This window comes from Saccoglossus kowalevskii, chromosome 19 (genome assembly GCF_978046115.1).
Source record: "Saccoglossus kowalevskii chromosome 19, keSacKowa6.1, whole genome shotgun sequence".
Lineage (NCBI taxonomy): Eukaryota > Metazoa > Hemichordata > Enteropneusta > Harrimaniidae > Saccoglossus > Saccoglossus kowalevskii.
Genome location: NC_140659.1, coordinates 17,714,013 through 17,734,253, shown reverse-complemented (window position 1 = coordinate 17,734,253; position 20,241 = coordinate 17,714,013). Strand labels below are relative to the sequence as shown.

The window sequence follows — 20,241 nt, the reverse complement described above, 5'->3', positions numbered from 1 at the left end:
TTGAGCTACTGGAATGGTAAAAATGGAAGCAAATTTTACTGTTGAAATTCAGAAGTTGTTTTCGTTTAGATTAAACACAAAGTCATGCACACTCTTTTCGTATCATCGTCCGACATTTACTCAAAGTCGCTAATTGAGGTGTAAAAACACTCTCATCAGCAGCTCGGTTAGCTCAGTCGGTAGAGCATGGGACTCTTAATCCCAGGGTCGTGGGTTCGAGCCCTACGTTGGGCGAATACTTTTTAGACAGAATAAACAATGTGAGTTACGATGAAAGATGTTGAAATTGAGTGAAATGAGCTCTTACTCACAATGTCGGATGGTTGCAATAATTGTCTCTGATAACCAAATCACAGGAGTGAGGTTGATTATTTCTGCACGGTATAAAGATTGGGAAAACGGAGAGGTTGACTGTTGGTTGACAATACTCCTCTCTGTTTTAATGTGTGTGGTACTTGGCGCGAAGTTCATTCCAACTAAGATCGTGCATGGTAAGTATGATTTGAGCTACAGGAATGGTAAAAATGGAAGCAAATTTTATTGTTGAAATTCAGAATTTGTTTTCGTTTAGCTTAAACACAAAGTCATGCACACTCTTTTCGTATCATCGTCCGACATTTATTCAAAGTCACTAATTGAGGTGCAAAAACACTCTCATCAGCAGCCCGGCTAGCTCAGTCGGTAGAGCATGGGACTCTTAATCCCAGGGTCGTGGGTTTGAGCCCCACGTTGGGCGAACACCTTTTAGACAGAATAAACAATGTGAGTTACGATAACAGATGTTGAATTCCGGTGGGTGAATGTGACACGAAATTGAGTGAAATGAGCTCTTACTCACCATGTCGGATGTTTGCAATAATTGTCTCTGATAACCAAATCACAGGAGTGAGGTTGATTATTTCTGCACGGTATAAAGATTGGGAAAACGGAGAGGTTGACTGTTGGTTGACAATATTCCTCTCTGTTTTAATGTGTGTGGTACTTGGCGCGAAGTTCATTCCAACTAAGATCGCGCATGGTAAGTATAATTTGAGCTACAGGAATGGTAAAAATGGAAGCAAATTTTGTTGTTGAAATTCAGAAGTTGTTTTCGTTTAGCTTAAACACAAAGTCATGCACACTCTTTTCGTATCATCGTCCGACATTTACTCAAAGTCGCTAATTGAGGTGCAAAAACACTCTCATCAGCAGCCCGTCTAGCTCAGTCGGTAGAGCATGGGACTCTTAATCCCAGGGTCGTGGGTTCGAGCCCCATATTGTGCGAACACCTTTTAGACAGAATAAACAATGTGAGTTACGATGAAAGATGTTGAATTCCGGTGGGTGAATGTGACACGAAATTGAGTGAAATGAGTTCTTACTCACAATGTCGGATGGTTGCAATAATTGTCTCTGATAACCAAATCACAGGAGCGAGGTTGATTATTTCTGCACGGTATAAAGATTGGGAAAACGGAGAGGTTGACTGTTGGTTGACAATACTGATCTCTGTTTTAAATTGTGTGGTACTTGGCGCGAAGTTCATTCCAACTAAGATCGTGCATGGTGAGTATGATTTGAGCTACTGGAGTAGTAAAAACGGAAGCAAATTTTATTGTTAAAATTCAGAAGTTGTTTTCGTTTAGCTTAAACACAAAGTTATGCACACTCTTTTCGTATCATCGTCCGACATTTACTCAAAGTCGCTAATTGAGGTGCAAAAACACTCTCATCAGCAGCCCGGCTAGCTCAGTCGGTAGAGCATGGGACTCTTAATCCCAGGGTCGTGGGTTCGAGCCGCACGTTGGGCGAACACCTTTTAGACAGAATAAACAATGTGAGTTACGATAACAGATGTTGAATTCCGGTGGGTGAATGTGACACGAAATTGAGTGAAATGAGCTCTTACTCACAATGTCGGATGTTTGCAATAATTGTCTCTGATAACCAAATCACAGGAGTGAGGTTGATTATTTCTGCACGGTATAAAGATTGGAAAAACGGAGAGGTTGACTGTTGGTTGACAATATTCCTCTCTGTTTTAATGTGAGTGGTACTTGGCGCGAAGTTCATTCCAACTAAGATCGCGCATGGTAAGTATAATTTGAGCTACAGGAATGGTAAAAATGGAAGCAAATTTTGTTGTTGAAATTCAGAAGTTGTTTTCGTTTAGCTTAAACACAAAGTCATGCACACTCTTTTCGTATCATCGTCCGACATTTACTCAAAGTCGCTAATTGAGGTGCAAAAACACTCTCATCAGCAGCCCGGCTAGCTCAGTCGTAGAGCATGGGACTCTTAATCCCAGGGTCGTGGGTTCGAGCCCCATATTGGGTGAACACCTTTTAAACAGAATAAACAATGTGAGTTACGATGAAAGATGTTGAATTCCGGTGGGTGAATGTGACACGAAATTGAGTGAAATGAGCTCTTACTCACAATGTCGGATGGTTGCAATAATTGTCTCTGATAACCAAATCACAGGAGTGAGGTTGATTATTTCTGCACGGTATAAAGATTGGGAAAACGGAGAGGTTGACTGTTGGTTGACAATACTCCTCTCTGTTTTAATGTGTGTGGTACTTGGCGCGAAGTTCATTCCAACTAAGATCGTGCATGGTAAGTATGATTTGAGCTACTGGAATGGTAAAAATGGAAGCAAATTTTACTGTTGAAATTCAGAAGTTGTTTTCGTTTAGCTTAAACACAAAGTCATGCACACACTTTTTTCGTATCATCGTTCGACATTTACTCAAAGACGCTAATTGAGGTGTAAAAACACTCTCATCAGCAGCCCGGCTAGCTCAGTCGGTAGAGCATGGGACTCTTAATCCCAGGGTCGTGGGTTCGAGCCCCACGTTGGGCGAACACCTGTTAGACAGAATAAACAATGTGAGTTACGATGAAAGATGTTGAATTCCGGTGGGTGAATGTGCCACGAAATTGAGTGAAATGAGCTCTTACTCACAATGTCGGATGGTTGCAATAATTGTCTCTGATAACCAAATCACAGGAGTGAGGTTGATTATTTCTGCACGGTATAAAGATTGGGAAAACGGAGAGGTTGACTGTTGGTTGACAATACTCCTCTCTGTTTTAATGTGTGTGGTACTTGGCGCGAAGTTCCCTCCACCTAAGATCGTGCATGGTGAGTATGATTTGAGCTACTGTAATAGTAAAAACGGAAGCAAATTTTATTGTTGAAATTCAGAAGTTGTTTTCGTTTAGCTTAAACACAAAGTCATGCACTGTCTTTTCGTATCATCGTCCGACATTTACTCAAAGTCACTAATTGAGGTGCAAAAACACACTCATCAGCAGCCCGGCTAGCTCAGTCGGTAGAGCATGGGACTCTTAATAACAGGGTCGTGGGTTCGATACCCACTTTGGGCGAACATCTTTTAGACAAAATAAACAATGTGAGTTACTATGAATGATGTTGAATTCCGGTGGGTGAATGTGACACAAAATTGAGTGAAATGAGTTCTTACTCACAATGTCGGATGGCTGCAATAATTGTCTCTGATAACCAAATCACAGGAGCGAGGTTGATTATTTCTGCATGGTATTAAGATTCGGAAAACGGAGAGGTTGACTGTTGGTTGACAATACTCCTCTCTGTTTTAATGTGTGTAGTACTTGGCGCGAAGTTCCCTCTCCACCTAAGATCGTGCATGGTGAGTATGATTTGAGCTACTGTAATAGTAAAAACGGAATCAAATTTTATTGTTGAAATTCAGAAGTTGTTTTCGTTTAGCTTAAACACAAAGTCATGCACTGTCTTTTCGTATCATCGTCCGACATTTACTCAAAGTCGCTAATTGAGGTGCAAAAACACTCTCATCAGCAGCTCGGCTAGCTCAGTCGGTAGAGCATGAGACTCTTAATCCCAGGGTCGTGGGTTCGAGCCCTACGTTGGGCGAATAATTTTTAGACAGAATAAACAATGTGAGTTACGATGAAAGATGTTGAAATTGAGTGAAATGAGCTCTTACTTACAATGTCGGATGGTTGCAATAATTGTCTCTGATAACCAAATCACAGGAGTGAGGTTGATTATTTCTGCACGGTATAAAGATTGGGAAATCGGAGAGGTTGACTGTTGGTTGACAATACTCCTCTCTGTTTTAATGTGTGTGGTACTTGGCGCGAAGTTCATTCCAACTAAGATCGTGCATGGTAAGTATGATTTGAGCTACAGGAATGGTAAAAATGGAAGCAAATTTTATTGTTGAAATTCAGAATTTGTTTTCGTTTAGCTTAAACACAAAGTCATGCACACTCTTTTCGTATCATCGTCCGACATTTATTCAAAGTCACTAATTGAGGTGCAAAAACACTCTCATCAGCAGCCCGGCTTGCTCAGTCGGTAGAGCATGGGACTCTTAATCCCAGGGTCGTGGGTTCGAGCCCCATGTTGGGCGAACATCTTTTAGACAAAATAAACAATGTGAGTTACTATGAATGATGTTGAATTCCGGTGGGTGAATGTGACACGAAATTGAGTGAAATGAGTTCTTAATCACAATGTCGGATGGCTGCAATAATTGTCTCTGATAACCAAATCACAGGAGCGAGGTTGATTATTTCTGCATGGTATTAAGATTCGGAAAACGGAGAGGTTGACTGTTGGTTGACAATACTCCTCTCTGTTTTAATGTGTGTGGTACTTGGCGCGTAGTTCCCTCCACCTAAGATCGTGCATGGTGAGTATGATTTGAGCTACTGTAATAGTAAAAACGGAAGCAAATTTTATTGTTGAAATTCAGAAGTTGTTTTCGTTTAGCTTAAACACAAAGTCATGCACTGTCTTTTCGTATCATCGTCCGACATTTACTCAAAGTCGCTAATTGAGGTGCAAAAACACTCTCATCAGCAGCCCGGCTAGCTCAGTCGGTAGAGCATGGGACTCTTAATCCCGGGGTCGTGGGTTTGAGCCCCACGTTGGGCGAACACCTTTTAGACAGAATAAACAATGTGAGTTACGATGAAAGATGTTGAAATTGAGTGAAATGAGCTGTTACTCACAATGTCGGATGGTTGCAATAATTGTCTCTGATAACCAAATCACAGGAGTGAGGTTGATTATTTCTGCACGGTATAAAGATTGGGAAAACGGAGAGGTTGACTGTTGGTTGACAATACTCCTCTCTGTTTTAATGTGTGTGGTACTTGGCGCGAAGTTCATTCCAACTAAGATCGTGCATGGTGAGTATGATTTGGGCTACTGGAGTAGTAAAAACGGAAGCAAATTTTATTGTTAAAATTCAGAAGTTGTTTTCGTTTAGCTTAAACACAAAGTTATGCACACTCTTTTCGTATCATCGTCCGACATTTACTCAAAGTCGCTAATTGAGGTGCAAAAACACTCTCATCAGCAGCCCGGCTAGCTCAGTCGGTAGAGCATGGGACTCTTAATCCCAGGGTCGTGGGTTCGAGCCCCACGTTGGGCGAACACCTTTTAGACAGAATAAACAATGTGAGTTACGATAACAGATGTTGAATTCCGGTGGGTGAATGTGACACGAAATTGAGTGAAATGAGCTCTTACTCACAATGTCGGATGTTTGCAATAATTGTCTCTGATAACCAAATCACAGGAGTGAGGTTGATTATTTCTGCACGGTATAAAGATTGGGAAAACGGAGAGGTTGACTGTTGGTTGACAATATTCCTCTCTGTTTTAATGTGTGTGGTACTTGGCGCGAAGTTCATTCCAACTAAGATCGCGCATGGTAAGTATAATTTGAGCTACAGGAATGGTAAAAATGGAAGCAAATTTTGTTGTTGAAATTCAGAAGTTGTTTTCGTTTAGCTTAAACACAAAGTCATGCACACTCTTTTCGTATCATCGTCCGACATTTACTCAAAGTCGCTAATTGAGGTGCAAAAACACTCTCATCAGCAGCCCGGCTAGCTCAGTCGGTAGAGCATGGGACTCTTAATCCCAGGGTCGTGGGTTCGAGCCCCATATTGTGCGAACACCTTTTAGACAGAATAAACAATGTGAGTTACGATGAAAGATGTTGAATTCCGGTGGGTGAATGTGACACGAAATTGAGTGAAATGAGTTCTTACTCACAATGTCGGATGGTTGCAATAATTGTCTCTGATAACCAAATCACAGGAGCGAGGTTGATTATTTCTGCACGGTATAAAGATTGGGAAAACGGAGAGGTTGACTGTTGGTTGACAATACTGATCTCTGTTTTAAATTGTGTGGTACTTGGCGCGAAGTTCATTCCAACTAAGATCGTGCATGGTAAGTATGATTTGAGCTACTGGAATGGTAAAAATGGAAGCAAATTTTACTGTTGAAATTCAGAAGTTGTTTTCGTTTAGCTTAAACACAAAGTCATGCACACTCTTTTCGTATCATCGCCCGACATTTACTCAAAGACGCTAATTGAGGTGTAAAAACACTCTCATCAGCAGCCCGGCTAGCTCAGTCGGTAGAGCATGGGACTCTTAATCACAGGGTCGTGGGTTCGAGCCCCACGTTGGGCGAACACCTTTTAGACAGAATAAACAATGTGAGTTACGATGAAAGATGTTGAATTCCGGTGGGTGAATGTGCCACGAAATTGAGTGAAATGAGCTCTTACTCACAATGTCGGATGGTTGCAATAATTGTCTCTGATAACCAAGTCACAGGAGTGAGGTTGATTATTTCTGCACGGTATAAAGATTGGGAAAACGGAGAGGTTGACTTTTGGTTGACAATACTCCTCTCTGTTTTAATGTGTGTGGTACTTGGCGCGAAGTTCCCTCCACCTAAGATCGTGCATGGTGAGTATGATTTGAGCTACTGTAATAGTAAAAACGGAAGCAAATTTTATTGTTGAAATTCAGAAGTTGTTTTCGTTTAGCTTAAACACAAAGTCATGCACTGTCTTTTCGTATCATCGTCCGACATTTACTCAAAGTCACTAATTGAGGTGCAAAAACACACTCATCAGCAGCCCGGCTAGCTCAGTCGGTAGAGCATGGGACTCTTAATAACAGGGTCGTGGGTTCGATACCCACTTTGGGCGAACATCTTTTAGACAAAATAAACAATGTGAGTTACTATGAATGATGTTGAATTCCGGTGGGTGAATGTGACACAAAATTGAGTGAAATGAGTTCTTACTCACAATGTCGGATGGCTGCAATAATTGTCTCTGATAACCAAATCACAGGAGCGAGGTTGATTATTTCTGCATGGTATTAAGATTCGGAAAACGGAGAGGTTGACTGTTGGTTGACAATACTCCTCTCTGTTTTAATGTGTGTAGTACTTGGCGCGAAGTTCCCTCTCCACCTAAGATCGTGCATGGTGAGTATGATTTGAGCTACTGTAATAGTAAAAACGGAATCAAATTTTATTGTTGAAATTCAGAAGTTGTTTTCGTTTAGCTTAAACACAAAGTCATGCACTGTCTTTTCGTATCATCGTCCGACATTTACTCAAAGTCGCTAATTGAGGTGCAAAAACACTCTCATCAGCAGCTCGGCTAGCTCAGTCGGTAGAGCATGAGACTCTTAATCCCAGGGTCGTGGGTTCGAGCCCTACGTTGGGCGAATAATTTTTAGACAGAATAAACAATGTGAGTTACGATGAAAGATGTTGAAATTGAGTGAAATGAGCTCTTACTTACAATGTCGGATGGTTGCAATAATTGTCTCTGATAACCAAATCACAGGAGTGAGGTTGATTATTTCTGCACGGTATAAAGATTGGGAAAACGGAGAGGTTGACTGTTGGTTGACAATACTCCTCTCTGTTTTAATGTGTGTGGTACTTGGCGCGAAGTTCATTCCAACTAAGATCGTGCATGGTAAGTATGATTTGAGCTACAGGAATGGTAAAAATGGAAGCAAATTTTATTGTTGAAATTCAGAATTTGTTTTCGTTTAGCTTAAACACAAAGTCATGCACACTCTTTTCGTATCATCGTCCGACATTTATTCAAAGTCACTAATTGAGGTGCAAAAACACTCTCATCAGCAGCCCGGCTTGCTCAGTCGGTAGAGCATGGGACTCTTAATCCCAGGGTCGTGGGTTCGAGCCCCATGTTGGGCGAACATCTTTTAGACAAAATAAACAATGTGAGTTACTATGAATGATGTTGAATTCCGGTGGGTGAATGTGACACGAAATTGAGTGAAATGAGTTCTTAATCACAATGTCGGATGGCTGCAATAATTGTCTCTGATAACCAAATCACAGGAGCGGGGTTGATTATTTCTGCATGGTATTAAGATTCGGAAAACGGAGAGGTTGACTGTTGGTTGACAATACTCCTCTCTGTTTTAATGTGTGTGGTACTTGGCGCGTAGATCCCTCCACCTAAGATCGTGCATGGTGAGTATGATTTGAGCTACTGTAATAGTAAAAACGGAAGCAAATTTTATTGTTGAAATTCAGAAGTTGTTTTCGTTTAGCTTAAACACAAAGTCATGCACTGTCTTTTCGTATCATCGTCCGACATTTACTCAAAGTCGCTAATTGAGGTGCAAAAACACTCTCATCAGCAGCCCGGCTAGCTCAGTCGGTAGAGCATGGGACTCTTAATCCCGGGGTCGTGGGTTTGAGCCCCACGTTGGGCGAACACCTTTTAGACAGAATAAACAATGTGAGTTACGATGAAAGATGTTGAAATTGAGTGAAATGAGCTGTTACTCACAATGTCGGATGGTTGCAATAATTGTCTCTGATAACCAAATCACAGGAGTGAGGTTGATTATTTCTGCACGGTATAAAGATTGGGAAAACGGAGAGGTTGACTGTTGGTTGACAATACTCCTCTCTCTTTTAATGTGTGTGGTACTTGGCGCGAAGTTCATTCCAACTAAGATCGTGCATGGTGAGTATGATTTGGGCTACTGGAGTAGTAAAAACGGAAGCAAATTTTATTGTTAAAATTCAGAAGTTGTTTTCGTTTAGCTTAAACACAAAGTTATGCACACTCTTTTCGTATCATCGTCCGACATTTACTCAAAGTCGCTAATTGAGGTGCAAAAACACTCTCATCAGCAGCCCGGCTAGCTCAGTCGGTAGCGCGGGACTCTTAATCCCAGGGTCGTGGGTTCGAGCCCCACGTTGGGCGAACACCTTTTAGACAGAATAAACAATGTGAGTTACGATAACAGATGTTGAATTCCGGTGGGTGAATGTGACACGAAATTGAGTGAAATGAGCTCTTACTCACAATGTCGGATGTTTGCAATAATTGTCTCTGATAACCAAATCACAGGAGTGAGGTTGATTATTTCTGCACGGTATAAAGATTGGGAAAACGGAGAGGTTGACTGTTGGTTGACAATATTCCTCTCTGTTTTAATGTGTGTGGTACTTGGCGCGAAGTTCATTCCAACTAAGATCGCGCATGGTAAGTATAATTTGAGCTACAGGAATGGTAAAAATGGAAGCAAATTTTGTTGTTGAAATTCAGAAGTTGTTTTCGTTTAGCTTAAACACAAAGTCATGCACACTCTTTTCGTATCATCGTCCGACATTTACTCAAAGTCGCTAATTGAGGTGCAAAAACACTCTCATCAGCAGCCCGGCTAGCTCAGTCGGTAGAGCATGGGACTCTTAATCCCAGGGTCGTGGGTTCGAGCCCCATATTGTGCGAACACCTTTTAGACAGAATAAACAATGTGAGTTACGATGAAAGATGTTGAATTCCGGTGGGTGAATGTGACACGAAATTGAGTGAAATGAGTTCTTACTCACAATGTCGGATGGTTGCAATAATTGTCTCTGATAACCAAATCACAGGAGCGAGGTTGATTATTTCTGCACGGTATAAAGATTGGGAAAACGGAGAGGTTGACTGTTGGTTGACAATACTGATCTCTGTTTTAAATTGTGTGGTACTTGGCGCGAAGTTCATTCCAACTAAGATCGTGCATGGTGAGTATGATTTGAGCTACTGGAGTAGTAAAAACGGAAGCAAATTTTATTGTTAAAATTCAGAAGTTGTTTTCGTTTAGCTTAAACACAAAGTTATGCACACTCTTTTCGTATCATCGTCCGACCTTTACTCAAAGTCGCTAATTGAGGTGCAAAAACACTCTCATCAGCAGCCCGGCTAGCTCAGTCGGTAGAGCATGGGACTCTTAATCCCAGGGTCGTGGGTTCGAGCCCCACGTTGGGCGAACACCTTTTAGACAGAATAAACAATGTGAGTTACGGTAACAGATGTTGAATTCCGGTGGGTGAATGTGACACGAAATTGAGTGAAATGAGCTCTTACTCACAATGTCGGATGTTTGCAATAATTGTCTCTGATAACCAAATCACAGGAGTGAGGTTGATTATTTCTGCACGGTATAAAGATTGGGAAAACGGAGAGGTTGACTGTTGGTTGACAATATTCCTCTCTGTTTTAATGTGTGTGGTACTTGGCGCGAAGTTCATTCCAACTAAGATCGCGCATGGTAAGTATAATTTGAGCTACAGGAATGGTAAAAATGGAAGCAAATTTTGTTGTTGAAATTCAGAAGTTGTTTTCGTTTAGCTTAAACACAAAGTCATGCACACTCTTTTCGTATCATCGTCCGACATTTACTCAAAGTCGCTAATTGAGGTGCAAAAACACTCTCATCAGCAGCCCGGCTAGCTCAGTCGGTAGAGCATGGTTCTCTTAATCCCAGGGTCGTGGGTTCGAGCCCCATATTGGGCGAACACCTTTTAGACAGAATAAACAATGTGAGTTACGATGAAAGATGTTGAATTCCGGTGGGTGAATGTGACACGAAATTGAGTGAAATGAGTTCTTACTCACAATGTCGTCGGATGGCTGCAATAATTGTCTCTGATAACCAAATCACAGGAGCGAGGTTGATTATTTCTGCATGGTATAAAGATTGGGAAAACGGAGAGGTTGACTGTTGGTTGACAATACTCCTCTCTGTTTTAATGTGTGTGGTACTTGGCGCGAAGTTCCCTCCACCTAAGATCGTGCATGGTGAGTATGATTTGAGCTACTGTAATAGTAAAAACGGAAGCAAATTTTATTGTTGAAATTCAGAAGTTGTTTTCGTTTAGCTTAAACACAAAGTCATGCACTGTCTTTTCGTATCATCGTCCGACATTTACTCAAAGTCACTAATTGAGGTGCAAAAACACTCTCATCAGCAGCCCGGCTAGCTCAGTCGGTAGAGCATGGGACTCTTAATAACAGGGTTGTGGGTTCGAGCCCCACTTTGGGCGAACATCTTTTAGACAAAATAAACAATGTGAGTTACTATGAATGATGTTGAATTCCGGTGGGTGTATGTGACACAAAATTGAGTGAAATGAGTTCTTACTCACAATGTCGGATGGCTGCAATAATTGTCTCTGATAACCAAATCACAGGAGTGAGGTTGATTATTTCTGCACGGTATAAAGATTGGGAAAACGGAGAGGTTGACTGTTGGTTGACAATACTCCTCTCTGTTTTAATGTGTGTGGTACTTGGCGCGAAGTTCATTCCAACTAAGATCGTGCATGGTAAGTATGATTTGAGCTACTGGAATGGTAAAAATGGAAGCAAATTTTACTGTTGAAATTCAGAAGTTGTTTTCGTTTAGCTTAAACACAAAGTCATGCACACTCTTTTCGTATCATCGCCCGACATTTACTCAAAGACGCTAATTGAGGTGTAAAAACACTCTCATCAGCAGCCCGGCTAGCTCAGTCGGTAGAGCATGGGACTCTTAATCCCAGGGTCGTGGGTTCGAGCCCCACGTTGGGCGAACACCTTTTAGACAGAATAAACAATGTGAGTTACGATGAAAGATGTTGAATTCCGGTGGGTGAATGTGCCACGAAATTGAGTGAAATGAGCTCTTACTCACAATGTCGGATGGTTGCAATAATTGTCTCTGATAACCAAGTCACAGGAGTGAGGTTGATTATTTCTGCACGGTATAAAGTTTGGGAAAACGGAGAGGTTGACTGTTGGTACTCCTCTCTGTTTTAATGTGTGTGGTACTTGGCGCGAAGTTCCCTCCACCTAAGATCGTGCATGGTGAGTATGATTTGAGCTACTGTAATAGTAAAAACGGAAGCAAATTTTATTGTTGAAATTCAGAAGTTGTTTTCGTTTAGCTTAAACACAAAGTCATGCACTGTCTTTTCGTATCATCGTCCGACATTTACTCAAAGTCACTAATTGAGGTGCAAAAACACACTCATCAGCAGCCCGGCTAGCTCAGTCGGTAGAGCATGGGACTCTTAATAACAGGGTCGTGGGTTCGATACCCACTTTGGGCGAACATCTTTTAGACAAAATAAACAATGTGAGTTACTATGAATGATGTTGAATTCCGGTGGGTGAATGTGACACAAAATTGAGTGAAATGAGTTCTTACTCACAATGTCGGATGGCTGCAATAATTGTCTCTGATAACCAAATCACAGGAGCGAGGTTGATTATTTCTGCATGGTATTAAGATTCGGAAAACGGAGAGGTTGACTGTTGGTTGACAATACTCCTCTCTGTTTTAATGTGTGTAGTACTTGGCGCGAAGTTCCCTCTCCACCTAAGATCGTGCATGGTGAGTATGATTTGAGCTACTGTAATAGTAAAAACGGAATCAAATTTTATTGTTGAAATTCAGAAGTTGTTTTCGTTTAGCTTAAACACAAAGTCATGCACTGTCTTTTCGTATCATCGTCCGACATTTACTCAAAGTCGCTAATTGAGGTGCAAAAACACTCTCATCAGCAGCTCGGCTAGCTCAGTCGGTAGAGCATGAGACTCTTAATCCCAGGGTCGTGGGTTCGAGCCCTACGTTGGGCGAATAATTTTTAGACAGAATAAACAATGTGAGTTACGATGAAAGATGTTGAAATTGAGTGAAATGAGCTCTTACTTACAATGTCGGATGGTTGCAATAATTGTCTCTGATAACCAAATCACAGGAGTGAGGTTGATTATTTCTGCACGGTATAAAGATTGGGAAAACGGAGAGGTTGACTGTTGGTTGACAATACTCCTCTCTGTTTTAATGTGTGTGGTACTTGGCGCGAAGTTCATTCCAACTAAGATCGTGCATGGTAAGTATGATTTGAGCTACAGGAATGGTAAAAATGGAAGCAAAATTTATTGTTGAAATTCAGAATTTGTTTTCGTTTAGCTTAAACACAAAGTCATGCACACTCTTTTCGTATCATCGTCCGACATTTATTCAAAGTCACTAATTGAGGTGCAAAAACACTCTCATCAGCAGCCCGGCTTGCTCAGTCGGTAGAGCATGGGACTCTTAATCCCAGGGTCGTGGGTTCGAGCCCCATGTTGGGCGAACATCTTTTAGACAAAATAAACAATGTGAGTTACTATGAATGATGTTGAATTCCGGTGGGTGAATGTGACACGAAATTGAGTGAAATGAGTTCTTAATCACAATGTCGGATGGCTGCAATAATTGTCTCTGATAACCAAATCACAGGAGCGGGGTTGATTATTTCTGCATGGTATTAAGATTCGGAAAACGGAGAGGTTGACTGTTGGTTGACAATACTCCTCTCTGTTTTAATGTGTGTGGTACTTGGCGCGTAGATCCCTCCACCTAAGATCGTGCATGGTGAGTATGATTTGAGCTACTGTAATAGTAAAAACGGAAGCAAATTTTATTGTTGAAATTCAGAAGTTGTTTTCGTTTAGCTTAAACACAAAGTCATGCACTGTCTTTTCGTATCATCGTCCGACATTTACTCAAAGTCGCTAATTGAGGTGCAAAAACACTCTCATCAGCAGCCCGGCTAGCTCAGTCGGTAGAGCATGGGACTCTTAATACCGGGGTCGTGGGTTTGAGCCCCACGTTGGGCGAACACCTTTTAGACAGAATAAACAATGTGAGTTACGATGAAAGATGTTGAAATTGAGTGAAATGAGCTGTTACTCACAATGTCGGATGGTTGCAATAATTGTCTCTGATAACCAAATCACAGGAGTGAGGTTGATTATTTCTGCACGGTATAAAGATTGGGAAAACGGAGAGGTTGACTGTTGGTTGACAATACTCCTCTCTGTTTTAATGTGTGTGGTACTTGGCGCGAAGTTCATTCCAACTAAGATCGTGCATGGTGAGTATGATTTGGGCTACTGGAGTAGTAAAAACGGAAGCAAATTTTATTGTTAAAATTCAGAAGTTGTTTTCGTTTAGCTTAAACACAAAGTTATGCACACTCTTTTCGTATCATCGTCCGACATTTACTCAAAGTCGCTAATTGAGGTGCAAAAATACTCTCATCAGCAGCCCGGCTAGCTCAGTCGGTAGAGCATGGGACTCTTAATCCCAGGGTCGTGGGTTCGAGCCCCACGTTGGGCGAACACCTTTTAGACAGAATAAACAATGTGAGTTACGATAACAGATGTTGAATTCCGGTGGGTGAATGTGACACGAAATTGAGTGAAATGAGCTCTTACTCACAATGTCGGATGTTTGCAATAATTGTCTCTGATAACCAAATCACAGGAGTGAGGTTGATTATTTCTGCACGGTATAAAGATTGGGAAAACGGAGAGGTTGACTGTTGGTTGACAATATTCCTCTCTGTTTTAATGTGTGTGGTACTTGGCGCGAAGTTCATTCCAACTAAGATCGCGCATGGTAAGTATAATTTGAGCTACAGGAATGGTAAAAATGGAAGCAAATTTTGTTGTTGAAATTCAGAAGTTGTTTTCGTTTAGCTTAAACACAAAGTCATGCACACTCTTTTCGTATCATCGTCCGACATTTACTCAAAGTCGCTAATTGAGGTGCAAAAACACTCTCATCAGCAGCCCGGCTAGCTCAGTCGGTAGAGCATGGGACTCTTAATCCCAGGGTCGTGGGTTCGAGCCCCATATTGTGCGAACACCTTTTAGACAGAATAAACAATGTGAGTTACGATGAAAGATGTTGAATTCCGGTGGGTGAATGTGACACGAAATTGAGTGAAATGAGTTCTTACTCACAATGTCGGATGGTTGCAATAATTGTCTCTGATAACCAAATCACAGGAGCGAGGTTGATTATTTCTGCACGGTATAAAGATTGGGAAAACGGAGAGGTTGACTGTTGGTTGACAATACTGATCTCTGTTTTAAATTGTGTGGTACTTGGCGCGAAGTTCATTCCAACTAAGATCGTGCATGGTGAGAATGATTTGAGCTACTGGAGTAGTAAAAACGGAAGCAAATTTTATTGTTAAAATTCAGAAGTTGTTTTCGTTTAGCTTAAACACAAAGTTATGCACACTCTTTTCGTATCATCGTCCGACCTTTACTCAAAGTCGCTAATTGAGGTGCAAAAACACTCTCATCAGCAGCCCGGCTAGCTCAGTCGGTAGAGCATGGGACTCTTAATCCCAGGGTCGTGGGTTCGAGCCCCACGTTGGGCGAACACCTTTTAGACAGAATAAACAATGTGAGTTACGGTAACAGATGTTGAATTCCGGTGGGTGAATGTGACACGAAATTGAGTGAAATGAGCTCTTACTCACAATGTCGGATGTTTGCAATAATTGTCTCTGATAACCAAATCACAGGAGTGAGGTTGATTATTTCTGCACGGTATAAAGATTGGGAAAACGGAGAGGTTGACTGTTGGTTGACAATATTCCTCTCTGTTTTAATGTGTGTGGTACTTGGCGCGAAGTTCATTCCAACTAAGATCGCGCATGGTAAGTATAATTTGAGCTACAGGAATGGTAAAAATGGAAGCAAATTTTGTTGTTGAAATTCAGAAGTTGTTTTCGTTTAGCTTAAACACAAAGTCATGCACACTCTTTTCGTATCATCGTCCGACATTTACTCAAAGTCGCTAATTGAGGTGCAAAAACACTCTCATCAGCAGCCCGGCTAGCTCAGTCGGTAGAGCATGGTTCTCTTAATCCCAGGGTCGTGGGTTCGAGCCCCATATTGGGCGAACACCTTTTAGACAGAATAAACAATGTGAGTTACGATGAAAGATGTTGAATTCCGGTGGGTGAATGTGACACGAAATTGAGTGAAATGAGTTCTTACTCACAATGTCGGATGGCTGCAATAATTGTCTCTGATAACCAAATCACAGGAGCGAGGTTGATTATTTCTGCATGGTATAAAGATTGGGAAAACGGAGAGGTTGACTGTTGGTTGACAATACTCCTCTCTGTTTTAATGTGTGTGGTACTTGGCGCGAAGTTCCCTCCACCTAAGATCGTGCATGGTGAGTATGATTTGAGCTACTGTAATAGTAAAAACGGAAGCAAATTTTATTGTTGAAATTCAGAAGTTGTTTTCGTTTAGCTTAAACACAAAGTCATGCACTGTCTTTTCGTATCATCGTCCGACATTTACTCAAAGTCACTAATTGAGGTGCAAAAACACTCTCATCAGCAGCCCGGCTAGCTCAGTCGGTAGAGCATGGGACTCTTAATAACAGGGTTGTGGGTTCGAGCCCCACTTTGGGCGAACATCTTTTAGACAAAATAAACAATGTGAGTTACTATGAATGATGTTGACTTCCGGTGGGTGAATGTGACACAAAATTGAGTGAAATGAGTTCTTACTCACAATGTCGGATGGCTGCAATAATTGTCTCTGATAACCAAATCACAGGAGCGAGGTTGATTATTTCTGCATGGTATTAAGATTCGGAAAACGGAGAGGTTGACTGTTGGTTGACAATACTCCTCTCTGTTTTAATGTGTGTGGTACTTGCCGCGAAGTTCCCTCCACCTAAGATCGTGCATGGTGAGTATGATTTGAGCTACTGTAATAGTAAAAACGGAAGCAAATTTTATTGTTGAAATTCAGAAGTTGTTTTCGTTTAGCTTAAACACAAAGTCATGCACTGTCTTTTCGTATCATCGTCCGACATTTACTCAAAGTCGCTAATTGAGGAGCAAAAACACTCTCATCAGCAGTCCGGCTAGCTCAGTCGGTAGAGCATGGGACTGTTCATCCCAGGGTCATGGGTTCGAGCCCCATATTGGGCGAACACCTTTTACACAGAATAAACAATGTCAGTTACTATGAAAGATGTAGAATTCCGGTGGGTGAATGTGACACGAAATTGAGTGAAATGAGATCTTACTCACAATGTCGGATGGTTGCAATAATTGTCTCTGATAACCAAATCACAGGAGTGAGGTTGATTATTTCTGCACGGTATAAAGATTGGGAAAACGGAGAGGTTGACTGTTGGTTGACAATACTCCTCTCTGTTTTAATGTGTGTGGTACTTGGCGCGAAGTTCCCTCCACCTAAGATCGTGCATGGTGAGTATGATTTGAGCTACTGTAATAGTAAAAACGGAAGCAAATTTTATTGTTGAAATTCAGAAGTTGTTTTCGTTTAGCTTAAACACAAAGTCATGCACACTCTTTTCGTATCATCGTCCGACATTTACTCAAAGTCGCTAATTGAGGTGCAAAAACACTCTCATCAGCAGTCCGGCTAGCTCAGTCGGTAGAGCATGGGACTTTTAATCCCAGGGTCGTGGGTTCGAGCCCCATATTGGGCGAACACCTTTTAGACAGAATAAACAATGTGAGTTACGATGAAAGATGTTGAATTCCGGTGGGTGAATGTGACACGAAATTGAGTGAAATGAGCTCTTACTCACAATGTCGGATGGTTGCATAATTGTCTCTGATAACCAAATCACAGGAGTGAGGTTGATTATTTCTGCACGGTATAAAGATTAGGAAAACGGAGAGGTTGACTGTTGGTTGACAATACTCCTCTCTGTTTTAATGTGTGTGGTACTTGGCGCGAAGTTCATTCCAACTAAGATCGTGCATGGTAAGTATGATTTGAGCTACTGGAATGGTAAAAATGGAAGCAAATTTTACTGTTGAAATTCAGAAGTTGTTTTCGTTTAGCTTAAACACAAAGTCATGCACACTCTTTTCGTATCATCGTCCGACATTTACTCAAAGACGCTAATTGAGGTGTAAAAACACTCTTATCAGCAGCCCGGCTAGCTCAGTCGGTAGAGCATGGGACTCTTAATCCCAGGGTCGTGGGTTCGAGCCCGACGTTGGGCGAACACCTTTTAGACAGAATAAACAATGTGAGTTACGATGAAAGATGTTGAATTCCGGTGGGTGAATGTGCCACGGTATAAAGATTGGGAAAACGGAGAGGTTGACTGTTGGTTGACAATACTCCTCTCTATTTTAATGTGTGTGGTACTTGGCGCGTAGTTCCCTCCACCTAAGATCGTGCATGGTGAGTATGATTTGAGCTACTGTAATAGTAAAAACGGAAGCAAATTTTATTGTTGAAATTCAGAAGTTGTTTTCGTTTAGCTTAAACACAAAGTCATGCACTGTCTTTTCGTATCATCGTCCGACATTTACTCAAAGTCGCTAATTGAGGTGCAAAAACACTCTCATCAGCAGCCCGGCTAGCTCTGTCGGTAGAGCATGGGACTCTTAATCCCGGGGTCGTGGGTTTGAGCCCCACGTTGGGCGAACACCTTTTAGACAGAATAAACAATGTGAGTTACGATGAAAGATGTTGAAATTGAGTGAAATGAGCTGTTACTCACAATGTCGGATGGTTGCAATAATTGTCTCTGATAACCAAATCACAGGAGTGAGGTTGATTATTTCTGCACGGTATAAAGATTGGGAAAACGGAGAGGTTGACTGTTGGTTGACAATACTCCTCTCTGTTTTAATGTGTGTGGTACTTGGCGCGAAGTTCATTCCAACTAAGATCGTGCATGGTGAGTATGATTTGGGCTACTGGAGTAGTAAAAACGGAAGCAAATTTTATTGTTAAAATTCAGAAGTTGTTTTCGTTTAGCTTAAACACAAAGTTATGCACACTCTTTTCGTATCATCGTCCGACATTTACTCAAAGTCGCTAATTGAGGTGCAAAAACACTCTCATCAGCAGCCCGGCTAGCTCAGTCGGTAGAGCATGGGACTCTTAATCCCAGGGTCGTGGGTTCGAGCCCCACGTTGGGCGAACATCTTTTAGACAGAATAAACAATGTGAGTTACGATAACAGATGTTGAATTCCGGTGGGTGAATGTGACACGAAATTGAGTGAAATGAGCTCTTACTCACAATGTCGGATGTTTGCAATAATTGTCTCTGATAACCAAATCACAGGAGTGAGGTTGATTATTTCTGCACGGTATAAAGATTGGGAAAACGGAGAGGTTGACTGTTGGTTGACAATATTCCTCTCTGTTTTAATGTGTGTGGTACTTGGCGCGAAGTTCATTCCAACTAAGATCGCGCATGGTAAGTATAATTTGAGCTACAGGAATGGTAAAAATGGAAGCAAATTTTGTTGTTGAAATTCAGAAGTTGTTTTCGTTTAGCTTAAACACAAAGTCATGCACACTCTTTTCGTATCATCGTCCGACATTTACTCAAAGTCGCTAATTGAGGTGCAAAAAACACTCTCATCAGCAGCCCGGCTAGCTCAGTCGGTAGAGCATGGGACTCTTAATCCCAGGGTCGTGGGTTCGAGCCCCATATTGTGCGAACACCTTTTAGACAGAATAAACAATGTGAGTTACGATGAAAGATGTTGAATTCCGGTGGGTGAATGTGACACGAAATTGAGTGAAATGAGTTCTTACTCACAATGTCGGATGGTTGCAATAATTGTCTCTGATAACCAAATCACAGGAGCGAGGTTGATTATTTCTGCACGGTATAAAGATTGGGAAAACGGAGAGGTTGACTGTTGGTTGACAATACTGATCTCTGTTTTAAATTGTGTGGTACTTGGCGCGAAGTTCATTCCAACTAAGATCGTGCATGGTGAGTATGATTTGAGCTACTGGAGTAGTAAAAACGGAAGCAAATTTTATTGTTAAAATTCAGAAGTTGTTTTCGTTTAGCTTAAACACAAAGTTATGCACACTCTTTTCGTATCATCGTCCGACATTTACTCAAAGTCGCTAATTGAGGTGCAAAAACACTCTCATCAGCAGCCCGGCTAGCTCAGTCGGTAGAGCATGGGACTCTTAATCCCAGGGTCGTGGGTTCGAGCCCCATATTGGGCGAACACCTTTTAGACAGAATAAACAATGTGAGTTACGATGAAAGATGTTGAATTCCGGTGGGTGAATGTGACACGAAATTGAGTGAAATGAGCTCTTACTCACAATGTCGGATGGTTGCATAATTGTCTCTGATAACCAAATCACAGGAGTGAGGTTGATTATTTCTGCACGGTATAAAGATTGGGAAAACGGAGAGGTTGACTGTTGGTTGACAATACTCCTCTCTGTTTTAATGTGTGTGGTACTTGGCGCGAAGTTCATTCCAACTAAGATCGTGC

General features: G+C 41.5%; 18 non-coding genes across 18 annotated transcripts; all 18 read left to right on the top strand.

The window, feature by feature from the left end:
• Positions 1 to 663: 663 nt before the first annotated feature.
• TRNAK-CUU (transfer RNA lysine (anticodon CUU)) lies at positions 664 to 736 on the top strand. Its single transcript has one exon. It is a non-coding gene; the product is annotated as a tRNA-Lys (tRNA).
• Positions 737 to 1,717: 981 nt separating this feature from the next.
• On the top strand, positions 1,718 to 1,790 carry TRNAK-CUU (transfer RNA lysine (anticodon CUU)). The gene has a single exon. It is a non-coding gene; the product is annotated as a tRNA-Lys (tRNA).
• Positions 1,791 to 2,772: 982 nt separating this feature from the next.
• Positions 2,773 to 2,845, top strand: TRNAK-CUU (transfer RNA lysine (anticodon CUU)). The gene has a single exon. It is a non-coding gene; the product is annotated as a tRNA-Lys (tRNA).
• A 1,485-nt stretch (positions 2,846 to 4,330) lies between these two features.
• Positions 4,331 to 4,403, top strand: TRNAK-CUU (transfer RNA lysine (anticodon CUU)). The gene has a single exon. It is a non-coding gene; the product is annotated as a tRNA-Lys (tRNA).
• Positions 4,404 to 4,857: 454 nt separating this feature from the next.
• On the top strand, positions 4,858 to 4,930 carry TRNAK-CUU (transfer RNA lysine (anticodon CUU)). Its single transcript has one exon. It is a non-coding gene; the product is annotated as a tRNA-Lys (tRNA).
• Positions 4,931 to 5,359: 429 nt separating this feature from the next.
• Positions 5,360 to 5,432, top strand: TRNAK-CUU (transfer RNA lysine (anticodon CUU)). The gene has a single exon. It is a non-coding gene; the product is annotated as a tRNA-Lys (tRNA).
• Positions 5,433 to 6,413: 981 nt separating this feature from the next.
• TRNAK-CUU (transfer RNA lysine (anticodon CUU)) lies at positions 6,414 to 6,486 on the top strand. The gene has a single exon. It is a non-coding gene; the product is annotated as a tRNA-Lys (tRNA).
• Positions 6,487 to 7,971: 1,485 nt separating this feature from the next.
• On the top strand, positions 7,972 to 8,044 carry TRNAK-CUU (transfer RNA lysine (anticodon CUU)). Its single transcript has one exon. It is a non-coding gene; the product is annotated as a tRNA-Lys (tRNA).
• Positions 8,045 to 8,498: 454 nt separating this feature from the next.
• On the top strand, positions 8,499 to 8,571 carry TRNAK-CUU (transfer RNA lysine (anticodon CUU)). Its single transcript has one exon. It is a non-coding gene; the product is annotated as a tRNA-Lys (tRNA).
• A 1,481-nt stretch (positions 8,572 to 10,052) lies between these two features.
• Positions 10,053 to 10,125, top strand: TRNAK-CUU (transfer RNA lysine (anticodon CUU)). Its single transcript has one exon. It is a non-coding gene; the product is annotated as a tRNA-Lys (tRNA).
• A 1,511-nt stretch (positions 10,126 to 11,636) lies between these two features.
• TRNAK-CUU (transfer RNA lysine (anticodon CUU)) lies at positions 11,637 to 11,709 on the top strand. The gene has a single exon. It is a non-coding gene; the product is annotated as a tRNA-Lys (tRNA).
• A 1,478-nt stretch (positions 11,710 to 13,187) lies between these two features.
• Positions 13,188 to 13,260, top strand: TRNAK-CUU (transfer RNA lysine (anticodon CUU)). The gene has a single exon. It is a non-coding gene; the product is annotated as a tRNA-Lys (tRNA).
• A 956-nt stretch (positions 13,261 to 14,216) lies between these two features.
• On the top strand, positions 14,217 to 14,289 carry TRNAK-CUU (transfer RNA lysine (anticodon CUU)). Its single transcript has one exon. It is a non-coding gene; the product is annotated as a tRNA-Lys (tRNA).
• Positions 14,290 to 15,270: 981 nt separating this feature from the next.
• On the top strand, positions 15,271 to 15,343 carry TRNAK-CUU (transfer RNA lysine (anticodon CUU)). The gene has a single exon. It is a non-coding gene; the product is annotated as a tRNA-Lys (tRNA).
• A 2,035-nt stretch (positions 15,344 to 17,378) lies between these two features.
• Positions 17,379 to 17,451, top strand: TRNAK-UUU (transfer RNA lysine (anticodon UUU)). The gene has a single exon. It is a non-coding gene; the product is annotated as a tRNA-Lys (tRNA).
• Positions 17,452 to 17,904: 453 nt separating this feature from the next.
• TRNAK-CUU (transfer RNA lysine (anticodon CUU)) lies at positions 17,905 to 17,977 on the top strand. The gene has a single exon. It is a non-coding gene; the product is annotated as a tRNA-Lys (tRNA).
• An 858-nt stretch (positions 17,978 to 18,835) lies between these two features.
• TRNAK-CUU (transfer RNA lysine (anticodon CUU)) lies at positions 18,836 to 18,908 on the top strand. The gene has a single exon. It is a non-coding gene; the product is annotated as a tRNA-Lys (tRNA).
• A 982-nt stretch (positions 18,909 to 19,890) lies between these two features.
• Positions 19,891 to 19,963, top strand: TRNAK-CUU (transfer RNA lysine (anticodon CUU)). The gene has a single exon. It is a non-coding gene; the product is annotated as a tRNA-Lys (tRNA).
• Positions 19,964 to 20,241: the final 278 nt, after the last annotated feature.